The sequence below is a fragment of the Stegodyphus dumicola genome, chromosome X1 (genome assembly GCF_044657685.1).
Source record: "Stegodyphus dumicola isolate Sdum_Otavi_A_Nest chromosome X1, ASM4465768v1".
Lineage (NCBI taxonomy): Eukaryota > Metazoa > Arthropoda > Arachnida > Araneae > Eresidae > Stegodyphus > Stegodyphus dumicola.
Genome location: NC_140780.1, coordinates 63,635,651 through 63,653,611, shown reverse-complemented (window position 1 = coordinate 63,653,611; position 17,961 = coordinate 63,635,651). Strand labels below are relative to the sequence as shown.

The window sequence follows — 17,961 nt, the reverse complement described above, 5'->3', positions numbered from 1 at the left end:
ATTGTGCGACATTTATTCCGCATTTACCACCTCATCAAGCGATCGTTTCTTTCAACCAAGATGTCGAATCCTCCAACCTGCTCGTTCAGAATATATACAGAAATTTATTCGAATCGCAACAAACGAAAGAGGAATCTCCCTTCTCTTGGAATCGGATGGATCGAGCTTTGAGACGGCCCATTCAAACAGACCGGCAATATACGGATCCGCGCACGAGTTTTCGGTGGAAGAATATTTTTCTCACGAAACGATATTTTACGTTTGGAGTGAGAACGACGGCTGAGGACGAAGTTCATATTGTTCAAACCACAGCCGCTCCTCTCGCCTATTACGAATCATCGTCCCCCAATCTGAAGGAAAGAAGTTTTAAAGTCAGCGACAGGATGAAATATAAGAAATATATTCTAAGACCTTTTCAAAACTATGTCGTTCCCCCGAAAACGCAATATCTCATCGTCACAACCCAGAAGAGTCTCTTTCTCGTCGATCGGTGCTCGTACTCGCTTTGGAAACAATTGAAAGTGGAGATTTCTTTCCAATCGCCGATGATGTTTCAAGAAAAAGAAGAAAACCCTCCGCCACCTTTACCCATCCCTTCCTTAGATGATAAGAGGAGCTGGACCAAACCGTCATGGCCCGAAACAAAATCGACCCGGCAACGGAATGAAATTGAAGTCATCACAATTGAAGATGAGGAGGAAGAAAAAAAATTACCTCTTAAAAAACGGTCGACTTACCGGAACCTACCTGGCGTGCAAGATCCGCTTCAGAACCCAGAAGCTTCTTCTTCTTCTTCCCCGACTTGTTCAAACAGGCAACCTCTTTTGGACTCCTCACAGACAGAACCTCTTCCAATATCCTCTTCTTCTTCTTCTCTAACCTGTCCCGACATCGTAGAGGTAGAATGTCAGACGGGTCCACAAGCTTCAAAAAGTCCCGACATCGTAGAGGTAGAATGTCAGCCGGGTCCACAAGTTCCAACGTGTCCAGAAATCATGGAGGCAGAATCACAGCCGGGTTCACAAGTTCCAACGGGTCCAGAAATCGTAGAGGTAGAATTTCAGCCCGGTCTACAAGTTCCAACGGGTCCAGAAATCATGGAGGTAGAATCGCAGCCGGGTCCAGACATCCTAGATCCCTCCACTTATCCCAAAGAGACTCCAAGTGTTTCAAGACAGCCTTGTGAGGATCCAGCCCTTCCCGTATAGAATGATTATATGGACTTACAAAATTTGATGCAACAGGAAGAAGAAAATAATCATACGGATGGGTGGGTCAAAGACTGTTTAGATCATTTAACCTCGAATGAAATTGAACTGTTATGGAATTGCATTTCTGAAATCACATCGGAAATGGGATAAAAACCAAAACAAAAAAAACTTTTTTAATAACAAATTGGAGGAGGGTCATGATGTCAATTAAAAAAAATATTATATAGAGTCCAATCTTGGTGGTTCACTTCAGTTTTCCAGCATGAGGTGATCCACGTTTCCCGAAATATGGATCCCATTCCGAGAGAGATTGTGTAGAGCCTTCACTTCAGTTCTTTTTTTTTCTACCAAGAGGAGAGGGTCCCCAAAGGGCTACCCATGTCCAAAGAGAGAAAGTGTAGAGCGTCCATTTCAGTTTTTTTTCAAGTTTAGGGGAGGGAGGTCTCAAAATGACACCCCCCATTTTCAAAGAGAGATGGTGTAGAGCGTTCATTTCTGTTTTTTTCCAAAGTTAGGGAGTTTTCAAATGACTACCCATTTCAGAGAAAGAGAGAGAGAGAGAGAGAAGGTGTAGAGCGTTCATTTCAGTTTTCCAAGGTTAGGATGGTGGTGGAGAATCCTCCAAAATGGCTACTCATCTCAAAGAGAGAGAGAGAGGGAAAATGCGTAGAGCGTTCATTTCAGTTTTCCAACATTAGAAGGTCCCAAAATACCTTCTGAATTCAAAGAGAGATCGTGTAGAGCGTTCATTTCCAGTTCTTCAAGATCAGAAGAAGAGGGTCCGCTTTTCAGAGACAGCGAAGTGCAGACTTCAGTTTTCTCCCTCCCCAAGAATAGAGGGTCCCAAAATGGCTTTCCATTTCAAAGAGAGAGGGAGAGGCGTTCATTTCCATTCTCCAAGATAGGGTCGTCTGCTTTTTCCCAAAATGGCTTCCCAATTCAAAGAGAGAGAGAGAGAGAGAAAGGGTGTGTAGAGCGGTCATGTTCATTCTCCAAGATAGGGTCGTCAGCTTTTTCTCAAAATGGCATCTCCCCATTCAAAAAGAGATCGTAACCAATTTTTTCCAGTTTTTTCCAAGATGGAGGGGGGGGAGAAGAAAACCTAGGATGGAATAACACGACACACAGAGAGAAAGAGAAAAAAAACGCCATCTTGTCATTTTCTGATAGGGTACCGGTGTTCGAATACTTTTGTGACCGACTGTACTAATTGAACTTATATACTTAGTATCTTTATGAAATCAGATTCCTATGACCTGTTCATAAACACTTATGAACTCATAAAATCTCTAAATTCATCTCCGCAGCTATTACAGAACTTTCAAATTAGATTTACTTAATTTTTATGTATATATATCAAAATGTTTTTCATAACTTTGTTTAATGTATATATTTATGTATAGTGATTTATTGTATGTATTCAAATTTCATATAGTGTATAGATTATAAAATTTTAATAAACATTGTCCCACTAAGTGAGCAATAAAGCTGAAAGTCTTCATGGCGGCACAGCTGCTCACCCAATGATCTCCTGCCTCCTGTCTCATTTGAGCGCCCTTCCGGGGGTCGACTCAGGTAAAACCTAAGAAGCTACTAATTAGGATCAGTACCTAAACAGTCTCGGCCAGCCACGAGTGTTTAAAATCAGTCTCCACAGGACTGGAGTCATCGCTAGCGATGTCTGTTTCAGGCTCGGCAGGGACCATATGGTACTGCTTTGTCAGTTCCGTTGTTTGTGGTGGAGCTATATAGTCAGATATAATTGGTTGTCTGAGGCGAAACACCTCTATCGGTAGAGTAGGCGAATTCAACGAGCCTTTAACCCTTAGCCTGTCGAGCGATTTTCTGCGAATCCCTTTAAAACTCTCGCTGGTTTTGGACCGAACCTCCCGTAAAATGTCGCGAAAATAACCCTAAAACTCTGAAAATTGTCAGGCAGTTCTTTTGTTATTTCCCATCCCTCCCAGAATTTTACTTCAATGATTCCGCTAAGTGAGATTGGTTACTAGATATTGTTCCGTAGATGTTAGCTGTCAAGAGAATTGCAAAAGACTAGTATCTCCGTGATGACCGCCTCAATGCCTCAGGGTACAGCTGCGAAACTTAAAAGTTTACTTCCCTAAAACAATCTTATTTTCAAATAAATTGGTCTTAGAATTTACCCGGTTAAATTTTTAATTATTACGAATTTTAACCTAAGTATCCTAAATCTGTATGTCACTGATTATCACCTGAATCTCAATCTCAATACAGACTGATTAAACTGCTGTCACTAAATTCTATTCTGACAAATATCTCTTTCATTCCTTCTGAGATATTGCTGAAACATTTCATATTATTTCCGATTTTTTGTCTGTATTTTTGTCATTAATTAAAAATCTTTCAAACTTTCAACATTTTCCTATATTCTTCAACTGCATGCAAATAATTTCTTTTTGCTCTAATTATTACGTAGTTTTAAGAGTAATAAACGGAACATTGTTACTTAAGGGTGATAATATGAATATTAAATTTGCATTTTACCTTTTTATATACATTAAAGATATTCAGAAAGGGAATTATAACCTGAAACTGTTTTCAGTGTATCATAAATTTATTGTCAATTTAAAAATTCTTGCTTTCCTGTCCAAGAAACACTAGTAAACTTTATCTGAAATAGGAAAGATGAGACATATTAATAACAAAGAAAGCAATTAATTTGGAAGTCAAACAAGAAAAGTATAATTTCTCAAACATATAAAGCTTAAAAATGTCATTTATGTTAATTTATTTCAACAGTTACGCATATTTATATCATTCAAATTTTCTTTGATTTATGAGCTGGAAAAAGATCAATTTAACCAATTTTCCTGTATGCCGAAATATGAGAATTGTTCCGATAACGATATGTATGAATTCAAAATTCGAGTTGCTTTTGTGGAAGCAGAAGTCTTATTGTATGATATATTTTCTAAAAAATGATGCAAATGCTAAATATTCGAATTTCCTTTTACGTTAAAAATAAATACCATTGAATAGCAAATTCATTGATGAATTTAAACTTCAGTAATTTAAAACTTGGTAACAATTTTGTTTAACAAGCTTAGAATCAATTTATCAGAAAACCCAAACTTTTAAGATTTTAAAATTTGCATTTTTTCTTCATGTATTCATAAGCAGGGTTTAATTTCTGAAACCTGAAGTGCCGGAGCCCTATGGAAGGTCGTAAGGAAGAAGGGGGAAAATAAATAAATAAAATAATCAAATGACTAATAGTTAAATAAAATTAAAATTCAATTAAATATAAAGAAATAAATAAAAATTTAATAAATTATTAAATTAATGATAAATAGTTAAATAAAAGAAATAAAATACTAGGCCTCATCTTATTTGGACCTCTTGCTGGACTACCATTCAGAAACTAAGCAATAGCTTAGCTGGACTCCGGCGGAATTTAAGCCTGATTATACAGTATAATGCACTATTTCAAGGGATGAGAGAAACAAAAAACCATTCTTTTTTGAGTACACTAATAGAGAAAAGTAAAACAATTCAAGTGACACTAATGAGAATAGAATGAATGCTAGAAATAATATAAGAGCATGGAAATTTTTAGCGGAGAAATGTAACTTCGAAAATAGAGAAGGGTCTGACCGCTATTCCCTGGCGATATAATTCTAGACGCTAAGGAGAATGCAACTGAGCCAAAGAAATTTTCCCCGAATCTAATCCGATAACAATATGAGAACAAACGTAAGGTCTGCTCAAATGACAATTCTTGTTTTCCATCTGCAGAGTTCTTTAGTTAGAAATTACTAGCCCAGGAATGCATGACCAAGGCAATCACTTCCAGTACTTTCCTGAACAAGACATTTTAGCCGTTCTCATAAATTCAATGCACTACCTGGAGGCGTATTTCCGAACCCTACCCCACTTTTCATATTTAAATTACGAAAATCTCACAATTAGCACTTACAGACACGAGTCAGCATTGCAATTCTTTCGAAAGCGCACAGTAGTAGTCAAAGTGGGGTATGCCATCTTCTATTTGCCAGGTGAAATTAGTTGATATTTCCGTGACGCCAAAAATTCGAAAAGTGGGGTAGGGTTCCGGTGATATGAATCTTTGGAAAAAAAGTAAATTTTCGGATTTCAACTCAGCCAAACAAATTTTATTACTTCATTGTGTCTTTATATTTCAAAGTCACTCGCTAAATTAAGAAGTAAAATTGTATTTGATTAAAGCTTAGCAACAGCACATTTTTAATTTTCGCTCTGTCCTTTTTTTTTTGCCCAATATCCTTGTAATTTTTTAATTTCCAAGAACAATTTTTATTTTAGGTTAGAGCAAAGCGTTATGACTCAACTCGATTGGACAATGAGCATCGGATGTGTGTTTATGAGCGTTGGATTGTGACCCGTCTTTCTCTTTTTATAAATCAGGTATGTTAAGTTAATGGTTTAGAATATTTCTCTTGTATTCCGAAATTCCCTTCAGCACAGCTAATAATTTTTTGTAGTCTGCTGTGTATTAATTAATTCGTTTGCAATCCATGTTTATGGAATGCTTGGCCACATTTTACTTATTTTGTGTGAAATTGCTGCGAAATCTGACCTTAAACTCTCTCTCTATATTTTTTTTTCCTTTTAAGTGCGTTTTAATATTATGGGAAGTAAATTAAATGTCGAAATAACACACATGAAATTGGAAAGCTATAATTACTTTACCCTGACAGTTTGATAAGCATTTTTACATGCAGTTGCCCTATTTCCTTTAAAGCAGTGATGAAATATATGCAATATTTTAAACTTGCGTTAAGATTTTTATGTACGTATCTGACAGTTTCGTAAAGTGTCTATCCTTAAATAGGGGTGATGCATTGTAATTTTGTTGGGAAGCGTATTTTTTGTGGCAAAAGAAAATTAAAACTTTTTTAGAGTTATATTGACGTATAGTTCGTGTGTCGCATATCTTGCTGTTCTGTTTTAATGTATCATTTTAGGAATTGTTTAAATTTCTTATTTGTAAAAATGTATTTCTACGTAATAGTCAGTTAATTACTTATTTAGGTGCTACACATTTATTTTATTTGCAGTTGGGGGGGATTTTGCTATAAAATTCGAACTTTCCTAAAATGCTGTATATAACAATTGTTTTAATTAAAAAAATAAAGTGGTGATTGCAGGTTTGGTAATAATATATATCTAGTTCTCAACATGTAAGTTGGGCATTTTATGACCTTGAGAACATTAGCCAATCTCAGATTGGTAGAGTCAAACTGTAACAAAAGGCTCTTGGGAAAGTTTAGTTAGGGTATGATTTCCTCTATATATTATGATTCTGCTACATATATATCATATTCTGTTATTCTATAGTACAGTACAAAGTCTGACATCTGGACACCCAGTATCCAGAATGACTAATATAAAGACCTCTAAATCACAAACACCATAAAAAATGATAAGAAATTCCTCCTGACAAAGTTGAGGAATAGGGAATATAATACTCTGCATAAGGAAGCAGGTGTTTGTAAATGTGTTTTTTCTTCTGCTTAACTGAGATTCCTGCATGTCACTTTCAAACACCTCCTAGTTAGAGTCGCACTGTGGCTAGTGACATATCCCTCTTTTGCCCCTTGAATGGCTGTGCGAGGTTAATATTTTTCTATCTGACATAAACAATTAGTAAAGGCCCAATGTTGCCAGTGTACATATCATCTTATTAGATTTAAATTGGTGATTTAAAATCTGGAATAGCCAAAATTCCAATGATTCTGGATCTTGTTCTTTATTTTGTATTATTATATGATATATTTTTTTTTAATGATAGGTATCAACAGCAGTTTTCTTTTTGGCTAATCTTTGGAATATGGTAACAGGTAGTTTGGCGACATTTTGGTAAGGCGATAAAGGTTACTAGCTAGGACTTTAGCAGTGTACATGGATAAAGTCAAGATTGTGCGCAATGCCATTTTTTTGCAATTCTGGGATGTTTTTTTAAGTGAAAATAGGTCGATGTGTACATGGATACCGTGTATGTGCAATTCTTAAAAAAATGCTGCAAGCAGTTTGCGATTCTGCACTTTCTCCTGATTTTGCACCTAATCTTCATCATGATTAAGCACTTTTGTTCCATAAAAGTTCTAGCATAAGTGTAATTCGGCTAGCAGATTGTTGGAAAAAATGTTGAGGGGAAAAAAAAAAAAATGCCTTTACTTCGTAAAAACAAACTGGCGTCCCAAAAAAAAAAAAAAAAAAAAAAAAAAACTAGCAGGTTGCTATAGCAGGGTTGGTCGCCAAATTTTCGCCAAAAAATCACGAAGTTACCATGATCCAAAGATTAACCTTCTTTTTTTTTTCTGGGGGGGGGAGGGATTATAGAATCTTGCAAATGTGATGAATTAAAAGTTTAAAATGAGCACTTTTCATTTTATATTTTTATATATTTAAATTTAATAAGTTTTTATGATTATATAACCTGAGTGGCATGATTGATCATGAGGTTTATTGTCATTTGGTGTATATTGGCATATTATTTAAATTATGTTTTTTATTTACTTTAATGATCTGTGCGTTAATGAATGAAAATTTATTAAAACGGAGAATAAAATAATTAATTATAGAAGTTTATCAAATAAATGCTGTATAAATACTCGGTTGATCTTTACATTATGGTAACTTGGTGATTTTTTCGCGAAAATTTCGCAACCAACTCTCCTACAGAAACCCTCTATTTTTCCCCCCCGCCGCCATTTTGTCTTCACGAAGTAAAGACATGTTTCTTTTCTTTTTATCTACTGAACACTTCTTCCAACAATCTACTAGCCGAATTAGACTTATGCTAGAAATTTTATCAAACAAAACTGGTTAATCATGACAAATATTCACTGCAAAATTGGGAAAAAGTGCACAATACCATACTCCTTACGCGTTTTTCAAAATAACACATACACATAAACCATGTACACGCCGACTTATTTTTACTTAAAAAATCATCCCAGAATTGCACAAAAATGGCATTGCGCACACTCTTCACCATATCCATGTACACTGCCTTTTTCTCATAAATTAGAAAAATTTCACGAAAATACATGACAATTTTCTCAATCTTTAAACCCGGTAAAAAGAACATATATGAAATTACCTGATCGCGAAAAAGTATTTACCCTTTCCAAATATGAACATTTCCACATATAAAATAAATAAAATATCCAAAAACTTTTACCTCTAAATCATCTATTACATTATACACGTCACCAACGAATTCATACCGCAAGCATTATAAATACTTAGTATCAAATATTTAAATTATTTCCATGCACGTTTATTTCAACTTAAACGTATACCAAATTCCTACAAACATAAAATTCACAAAATAACTATCATTTAATTAAAATATCACTAAACCATGTACACGTCGACTTATTTTTACTTAAAAAAAATCCCAGAATTGCACAAAAATGGCATTGCGCACACTCTTCACTATATCCATGTACACTGCTTTTTTCTCATAAATTAGAAAAATTTCACGAAAATACATGACAATTTTCTCAATCTTTAAACCCAGTAAAAAGAACATATATGAAATTACCTGATCGCGAAAAAGTATTTACCCTTTACAAATATGAACATTTCCACATATAAAATAAATAAAATATCCAAAAACTTTTACCTCTAAATCATCTATTACATTATACACGTCACCATCGAATTCGTACCGCAAGCATTACAAATACTTAGTATCAAATATTTAAATTATTTCCATGCACGTTTATTTCAACTTAAACGTATACCAAATTCCTACAAACATAAAATTCACAAAATAACTATCATTTAATTAAAATATCGCTAAACCATGTACACGTCGACTTATTTTTACTTAAAAAAAACATCCCAGAATTGCACAAAAATGGCATTGCGCACACTCTTCACCATATCCATGTACACTGCCTTTTTCTCATAAATTAGAAAAATTTCACGAAAATACATGACAATTTTCTCAATCTTTAAACCCGGTAAAAAGAACATATATGAAATTACCTGATCGCGAAAAAGTATTTACCCTTTCCAAATATGAACATTTCCACATATAAAATAAATAAAATATCCAAAAACTTTTACCTCTAAATCATCTATTATATTATAAACGTCACCAATGAATTCATACCGCAACCATTACAAATACTTAGTGTCAGATATTTAAATTATTTCCATGCACGTTTACTTCAACTAAAACGCATACCAAATTCCTGCAAACATAAAATTCACAAAATAACTATCATTTCTTTAAAATAGAATTAAATTCAAAAACAGTACTTAAAATATAAATGAGCACATACATTAAATTAATAAAAATTACCTTACAATCCTAATTACTTTAAACTAAATCATTGCTAATAACAATTTTCCCAATAATACCAAATTCCTTTCCACCTTACATTTAGAACAATGCATAAAAATAATATCCTCAAATAATTAAAAATACTAACTTACCTAATCTTCTTCAGAATCTTGATTACGTGGCAGATACACTTTTCTAATTCATTCAATAAAATTATTGAAAGATTTTTTTCTGCGAATTTTTTCTCCATACTTCCTCCACTAAATAAAAAGCAAACTTCTCTTTATCACAATGCCTAAATACCCATTTCGAATTCACTTTAGTTAGGGCCATGGGATCCAAAAATTAAACAACACTGTTTCACACAACACAGAATAAAGCTAAATACAAAATTTCCACATTTTTTCCCGATTTCCCCCCTTTTCCGATTAAAGAACCATAATTCGTCCATTAATATCACATGACATATCCCATAATCTCTCATTTCCCTCACGCAAAATAATGCGTAATCGGAACTGAGTACTGCTCACATTATTACCAAAGTCCCAGGTAGTAACCTTTATCGCCTCCAAAATGTCGCCAAACTACCAGTTACCGTATTGTAAAGATCAACCAAATACTCTTCTGAAAAATTGTGTGGCGCAGAAATTAATTATAGTACATTTGTATCTTTTTGATTATCCCCACCTCCCTGAAAAGAGTTCACTAGGCAATGTACTGTGTTGCCAAAGTGTATTTATGTGGCAATCCAGATATGTACACGTGTACAGCAGACAAGTGCTGTAATTTTTTTTTTTTTTTCTTTGTAAGGAGTTGTAGTAGGACTGAGGGGGGGGGGTTCTGGCTGATGAAAAAGGATCATGTTTCTTTCAAATACCCAACAACAGAGAATGTAAAAATTCACGTTCCACGAAATTTTACTTCTTAAACTAATTTTATGGATTGAAGTTTGTGCATGATGCCAAGTATGGGTAATTCTCTGATGTGTTTTTAAGAAAAAGCAATGTATTTATTTCAGACTTTTACAATTCTGTGATATTAAGTAAAAACTGATCACTATGTGCATGGGGAGAACAACACAAAAAATTGCATAAGTTTTTTTTTGAAGAAGGTAAGTGTTCTGTTTTTGGTGCTTTTTGCCTTTTGAAATTTTAGTGAGTCATTGCCCTGTCATGGAATTCGTAGCACGCACCAGTTTTCAAAATGGGTGATGGCTTTTGCATATTAGCTTGGCAGAAAAGTTAAGTTTTAATCACATTATGTTTCAGCTACACGGGACTGGGCATCAAAAAGGACAATTCTCAGAAACCGCATATTTCCAGAAAACCCTCGTATCTAGGTTACCATAAAGACTTGAACGTCAAACGTTAATCGATTGTCGCTCATATTGCAATCACGTGATCCTTCAGAAGCAGAACTTTTGTCTGATTGCTTGATCTCTACCTATAACAGAGGTCTAGCCAAGACATTTTCGGTGAGGTTTGAAAAAATCTTGCGTAGCTGCTACATCGTTTCCGAAGCTAGGCGGGACTTCGCTTCCAGCAGGGCTCTTTTCTTCTAGGAATCCTCCCGTTTAAACCAGTGCTACCAGAATCTCGTTTCTCAGAAAAGTCCCGTCTAGCAAGGATTGTCGCTAGAAGTGATAACCTCTTTAGGAAGGGGGTGGATAATCAGAAAGTACTGTACATTATTTAGGGAAGCTATGCAAAGCTACGCAAAGCTACTTACACATGGCATTTCTGTATTAATTTGTTATTGCTTTTCTTGTTGTCAGAAGCAGGTGCAGAAATGTATGTGTTCATATATGCATGTATATATGTACACAGTGTTAAAAAAAAGGGAGGCAGTTCTGTATCTCCCGTTCTACTGGGTCGATTGATGAAATTCAACTTGCACTTTTCATGTCTCGAAAATGTAACTTAGGATATGTATTAGATTTATATATAGCATTATTCTAATATAGGTAATTTGACTCAAAATCGAACATTTTCTGAAATGACATACCAATTTTTTTCCATATTTCCATTCTACGATAAAAATTATGCCAATCTGCCAGTTTTGTAAAAATTCCACGAGTAGTTTTTAAAAAAGTAGCTTATGAAATTTGCATTTTTAAATATATTTTAATAAATTTTTCAAAAAAATTTGTTTCTTATAACCTATAACATTTTTAATATCAGGTTAAATTAGATGCATTTCTAGGCACACCTGCGAAAAATTAGAAGTTGAGTTTGGCATATCTGTTGTAAGCGATAATAATGTGGAATGTGCTTTTTGCACTTTAAAATTATTTGAAAGTAATGAATGATGACCTTTTCTCCACTCGTGTTCAATGTAAAAAGGAAAGGAAAATAAGTTGCTATAAATTAAGAAGTTTGCCAAGTGGGTAAAAGTTTACAATTGGGTGCCCCTTGTTTTTTGGCGATTCTTTTTTGACGCCAAGATTGGCACCAGGAAGGCACAATTTCAAGATGGCCGTTACACAAAACCAAAATAAGAAGTAAAAGAATTGCACAAACTCTGTGTCCATGTACATATCGATCTGTTTTCACTTAAAAAGCATCCTAGAATTGCACAAACTAGGCATTGCGCACTGCCGTAAATTTGTGCATGTACACATCAATCTATTTTAATTTAAATAAAATCAGGAAGCTAAAACTATCATGGTAACCAGAAGTGAGGTTTCATCGCCAAAATTTAAAAGAAAAATTGTCGCTAATCAAAGGGGCACCCAATTCTACACTAGAGCCGCTAAGTGAATTATTCTTGGCACAAACTGAAAAATGCGCCAAGATAAATTTTTTAATTTCTCTCCAAAAATTATAAAACCTAATATCTGGCATAATTTGAGTTTTAGAATATGGAAAATAATTGGTATGTTATTTCAGAAAAAGTCCAATTTTGTGTCAAAATACCTATGTTAGAATATTGCTATATATAAATCTAATATATATCCTGAGTCACAATTTCGAGACATGGAAAGTGCAATCTAAATTTTGACAATCGGTTCAGTAGAACGGGAGATACGGAACTGCCCCCTTTTTTCGCTGTGTACATACATATGTGTCCATGTATGTACACACATATATACGCACATACATACATATACATACACTTCTGAATCTCGTCCTGATAACAAAAAAGAACCAAATTTTTGTTGAGAAATGTTTCTGATTTCTGAGGGTCATAGGTTGGAAAATATGTAATGTATGATTTCTGACCATCATAGTTTGGCGTTTTTTAAATGGAATATTATAAAATGCCATTGAGTCTAAGCTTTTATTTAGGATGCTTGAATTTTGGATTTGTATTTAAGGTTTAATAACTGAACTTTCAGTGAACTAATTCATTGAAGTCAATGCATTATTAGTCCAAAGGGGTTTTGTCCCTGAAAGACTATTGTTTTCGTTTTGCATTGAAAACTTGAAAAGGCTGTATCACTTTTCAATTCGTTGCCACTAAATACTATCGCCCTGTATTATATTTGAAGAAATTAAATAATGAAGAATCTGCATCAATGTATATATGTTTCTCGCATTGTGATAAAACAACGGTACCTACAGCCATCCAATTTTGAATAGCATAATCCTATTGCGAATATGGGCATCTGAAAGCCCAAATTTAAAATTTGGAATTTGTTTTATTCTCGATTTCATATTTTGTAAAACTTTAACGAATTTCTGGTACTGGCACAAATATGTGACATTCGGTAGAAAACGCAACAATGCTCTGGCACGCCTGCGTGTCGGCCGTTAAATAAGTGTGTTCGTTGCTGGCACGTATACATGACAGTTGGCGCGAAGGGGTTAATTCAATTTCGGCTCTTTTAAATGTTCTAGCATTGTCCGAGTACACTGTGGAGCACAGACCTCTTCGGGATACGAACCTGCGGAACACAAGTAAAAATTCTTCAGTGCTCATGCCTTTTACGAGCTCCAGGTGAATAGCTCTTGTAGTGGCTCAAGTAAACAATAATATGTAATATTTGTTGTCATTTTTGTTTACATACAAAGGACCTGCAAAATCGAGTCCACAAATTGCGAAAGGCGGAGATTCATTAACCCTATCCGCTGGAAGAGGTGCAGTGACTTGTTGTCCAGGACGTACATTATATTTTTTGCATATTATGCATTTACTCAGGATTGATTTGACATATTGTTTTCCTCTTAAGAGCCAGAACCCCTCACGTATATGCACCAGAGTATCGGATACTCCCGCATGATAAACCTTTTCATGAGCGTCTTGTACTGCTAATTCACTTAATTTATGTTTTGAAGGGATTCACCGTTTATCAGAACATTACATCAGTCAGATGTTTATATTTGTGTTAGGAAGCAAGGGAAAACAGGTGTTGCGTTGACCCAACGTCAGCAGGAAACAGGTAGTCAATCTCCTTTTCCACTCATTCCATTCGATGTTCTGGTTGTTTAAAAATGTCTAGAACGAGGTATCTTACATTAGAAGAAGCTCTTCAAAGATTTTTTTGATGAAGAAACAGATGATGATGTTAATAATGACCACAATGAAACTGATATTTTTGTTGTTCCCCCAGGAATTGGAGAGGCTAATGACGAAGAAGAAAGGAATATCAATGTTTTAAATAATGATAATGATATTTTACCAAATGATACTGCTGGGGAAGTTGAAATTCACGTAAGAAGTAAGTTTCAGCCTTCTAAAACACTTACAGTCATACTAAAAAGTTTAAAAAGCAGAAGACTGAAATCTTGAAGTGGATAAAAAAGGAACTGTTAGTTATGTCTCAGGAAGAACATGAAGAAAGAGATAGAAGAGAAATTGTAAAAGACAAAACACAAAGTAAAACTAGTGCACAGATTTTCGATTTTCTTTTTGGTTTAGACATTTACTCTCTTCTCGTTGAACAGACAAATATATATACGCTCAGAAAAAAAAAAAAAAAAAGAGATTTTATTGCATCTGAAGCCTATATGAGAAGATTTATTGGAATATTATTGCTTACAGGATATCATTCTTTACCTCAAGAAAAAATGTATTGGTCTTTTGATAAGGACATTTCTGTTCCTCTTGTACGAGAATTGATATCACATTTGCAGTACAGGAATATGAAGCAGAATTTGCATTTGACAATAGTCAAATTGAAAAATACTGATAAATTATATGAGGTGAGACCGTATCTAAACTTACCAAATATCACCACTTTTTACTACTGGAAATATAAAGTCTCTTTTAGATTTCAGACACGAGAATGCATTATTCCTTTTGCAAACTCCTATTGAGTGTGTAGAATTAGCCAGAAATAGATCAGCAACAGGAAGACCTAGTAAATTCAGCATTCAAAAACCATTGAATGGAGATGGTAGACATTTGATTGTAAAGTCCGTTGATAACAAAAGACTTTGTTGTAAAGAGTACCATAGCCAGACTGTTTATAGATGCAAAGTATGTAATGTAGCTTTACATCATGATTGTAATCAAGCTTTACATGCTTGAATCTTTCAAATGAAATAATCTGTTTTTGTAAAAGATATACACTGTATATTTTAATATTAAATTAATTACAAGTAAAGTTATTTGTAGATTTATAAAACCTTATACAGCTAAAAAGTAATCCTGCGCTCCACTCAAAAGAAACATCACACGAGTACAATCCTACTCACTAAACATCCGTAGTCTTATTCTGCTGACGTTGCGCGAACGCAACACTCGCGTTTTCCACAGGTAAGAGCATTTTTTTTTATTTTCAATGTAAATTTATGTTATAAATGCTTAATTTAATATTTGTTATTATTTTCATGAGAAAAGAAACATTCCTTGTAGTTTTGGCGGTTAATGGGTTCCAAAATCTTTCAGATTTACTGATTTCTTCTGCTGAAATTTCCACAAAATTTCTATTTTCCCTTTCTACTTTTAAATTTGATGTAAATCTGAAAATCCAAGCAGTCACATGATAAAGTTTTTTCAAGGAACTAAATTTTGTCAAATTCATGAGTGGAACATTTTCAGTTTTGTCTGTTTTGATCAAACACGCTAGGATAGCTTCCGATTTTCGAGATTCTTCTGATACGTCATGTAATTTTGACGTTGATAGTTTGGGTTTTGGCTATTGACTTTCAGGTAACGAAAGAAATGCAGGGCCATACTGCAAGATACTAAGGTTGTGGATTTATCTGCGTTAATATTTTCAGGACTTTCATGTTTTTCTGATTTGTTACAGAACAGCTCATTGTGAAATTTATTACCACATTTCGAACATGGGGTTAATTTACTTTTACAGTTAGAAGACAGGTGTTATTTTAAGAAACACTTATAACAGCGTCCTCCCTTCTTTAATTTAAAACTTTTCTCTTGGTCTGTATACCTTTTACAACCCAAGCTTGTATGATTTGAAGAATTACAAAATACACAATATATTTTTATAGAAGTGTTCAAGGCAGCAGGCGAAGGAACACTTTTCTTAGAAGAAACGTTCTGATTATATTTTTGTTTGGAATTAAAATTAGTGTAAGTGTCATGTATTTTATTATTAGAAGAATTATTTACTAATAATGTGGCCTCACGGGCACGTAAATCTTCTCTTATAAATTCCAACCGGTCATTGACCTTATACTCATTTTCTGTATTCTTTTTCTTATGAAATTCTAGAGCCATGTTTTCTGGTACCAATTTTAACAGTATAGGCATAAGTAGATGCCCGTATGAACCTGTCGTTACCCCCATTGACTTGAGATTTCTGATATGTATTTCACATTTATCATACAGATTTCTAAGTTATTATTTGATGATTTTACTGGCTCTAAGTTAAAAATTTTATTTATATGACAGTTTATGATTATATCCCGCCTACCATATCTTTCGTTTAACAATTTTAGGCATTCATCATAATTTTCATCAGTGAGATCAAACCCTGATACAACATTATATGCAGTACCTGTCAAAAGAGATTTCAGGTATTGAAATTTACTTATTTTTGACAAAGAATCATTGTTATCCACAGCATTCTTGAAACAGTTAATAAATTCTAAATAAGTGCTGGGATCACCAGAGAACTTTTCAATATTTAATTTCGGCAACTGAACTGCCGCAACAAATTTACTTTCGATTACAGGAGTTACAGGTACATTTTGAACTACGTTAGCTTCAGTATCTGCTTAACATTTTCTTAACCTATTCTTAATTTTGGATTTCATACTCAAAATTTTATGAGAGTATTCTTTAACCGATTTTAATTCTTTTTCATATTCAGCTTTATCTTCAATCAATTTATCTATCTCTTTATCAATTTCATTTAAAGAATTTTCTTTTTCTGACAAAATATCCTGACACTCTAACAAGGAATCTGTGTCAGTTCTTTCAATCACTGCTACCAGCAAATCTTCTGCTTTATTTATTTGTTTAGTGATTGCAGATCTGATAGCAGCTCTTTTCGACTTTAATTTGTCTATGTTTTCCATATTTCAAGTAATGGAATATAACCTTATAAAATTCAACAAATAATTGTAACAAAAATTAAAGTACAGTATTTCTATATTTTAAGCACTTCCTTTAAAAACAATATAGCCCACAAATTTCCTTCGATTAAGATAAATTATTTTTTCAACCATCAATGAAGTATTATTCTTTCAAGTAATATTTCAATAAATCAACATAAATATTCAATACTTTTATTTAACTCAATCATTATTTTTCAAGGTTGAATACTTCAAGAATGAAAGAAAATGGCTTACCTGATATTTTCAGGTATCCTTCCATTATTCCAGCATAGGACGAATCAAGAATTATATTCACTTTCGATTTGGTAATATATAAAGGTCCGGGAATTTCGGCACCAAAAACATGTATAAAACTTGTTACGATTATGATTACGAATTCACGATTCTATTTTCGTAATGCATATAATTTTATTTCCAATGGTAGACAAAAGTATATATACATATGTATACACTATACAACAAAACAGATAATAAGGAAGCCTATTTAGTGCCTTCCAGTAGCAGCCACAAAGATCCTGAAAAGAGTGTATGTAATTCTTTCTCTGCCGCCAGTCACGTGACACAGACTGGTGACAGACAATAAATAAAAAAAGACAAATTGGCTCCATCGGAGGGAAAAGAAATAATTTCAACAACATAATAATATGAAAAACCAAAAAAATTACATTTTATCTTTAAATTTGTCTAAATATGCAAACATTTTGTGCTTTGTTAAAAAACCCACACTCGTACATGCTTATTGAAGAATTATACGTGAATTTATGCTATAAAAAACCCCACCCAACTGGTATAGTGGTTAGCGTTGTTAACTGCTGTACCGAAGGGCCCGGGTTCAAATCTCGGAAAAGGCATGTATGTTTGTAAATGTATAGTGTCCATGTGGCATGGAGGCACTCTAAATATGCGAGGCAAAAGTCCTCTCGAAAAGTTGGTAGTAGAAGAAGAGGGGTTGTAGATG

At 33.9% G+C, this 17,961-nt stretch overlaps 1 protein-coding gene across 2 annotated transcripts in view; it reads left to right on the top strand.

Annotated features, from left to right (window-relative positions):
- The first annotated feature begins 5,498 nt into the window (after window positions 1-5,498).
- The window catches only part of Cul1 (cullin 1), a 151,315-nt gene continuing 138,852 nt past the window's right edge, over window positions 5,499-17,961 (top strand). For both annotated transcript variants that reach the window (XM_085808005.1, XM_085808003.1), the window contains exon 1: window positions 5,499-5,633. The gene's annotated coding sequence lies outside the window, so the exon portion shown is untranslated. The remainder of the gene's footprint in view (window positions 5,634-17,961) is intronic.